We start from the raw sequence: 618 nt of genomic DNA, 5'->3' as shown, positions 1-618 counted from the left end.
TGCACCTGTAAAGGTAGGCAGGGCTTGGGGGTGACGGGGGCTCGGCCCACACCCTAGAGCCATAGGGAACAGGGGATGGGTCACAGGGATGCCTGGTTGGTGATGCCACATGCCAGTTGTTTTGGGGAGCCTGGGTGGTGTGTGGCACCCACACTGCAGGAGTGCTGGGAAGGGAGCAACTGAGCATCCCCAGTTCCCAGGAGATGGCAAAGGGCTGTTTTCCTGCCTGGGATGTGCCTCTCCCAGGGACACTGGCACCGTCTGGGTGAGGCTGGCTCAGACCTCACATTTTCTCCTGCCCCACACCAACCAGGCAGGTGGGCAGGATCCAGAGGAACCCATCCGGCAGCTGGGCAAGCCCCCGCCCTTTGCATCCCCCTGCCCATACCCCAAGGCTATAAAACCCTCTGGCATCAGCACCACGCCCCTGCACCACTGACCTGGGAGCAGAGCGTGGCCTCCTCGTGAAAGTAGCCGTGCATGAACTCGCAGTACTCCCGCGTGGTGATCTCGCAGCTGGGCAGAGCGCAGGCAGCGGGCTCGCTCGGGGCAGTGCACGCTCCCCCGAGCGCCCCCTCCACGCTCCCCACCCCTCGGGGGCTCCGTAACCTCCCCCCC

The 618-nt window shown here is 64.9% G+C and overlaps 1 protein-coding gene across 1 annotated transcript in view; it reads right to left on the bottom strand.

Annotated features, from left to right (window-relative positions):
- The window catches only part of LOC103772493 (inactive rhomboid protein 2-like), a 2,087-nt gene extending 1,608 nt beyond the window's left edge, over positions 1–479 (bottom strand). The window contains exon 1 of the mRNA XM_008939829.1: positions 441–479. The gene's annotated coding sequence lies outside the window, so the exon portion shown is untranslated. The remainder of the gene's footprint in view (positions 1–440) is intronic.
- Between the last annotated feature and the right edge of the window lie 139 nt (positions 480–618).

This window comes from Merops nubicus, unplaced genomic scaffold (assembly GCF_000691845.1).
Source record: "Merops nubicus isolate BGI_N331 unplaced genomic scaffold, ASM69184v1 scaffold44824, whole genome shotgun sequence".
NCBI lineage: Eukaryota > Metazoa > Chordata > Aves > Coraciiformes > Meropidae > Merops > Merops nubicus.
The sequence above is the reverse complement of the archived record's forward strand: the minus strand, read 5'-3'. Positions and strand labels throughout refer to the sequence as shown.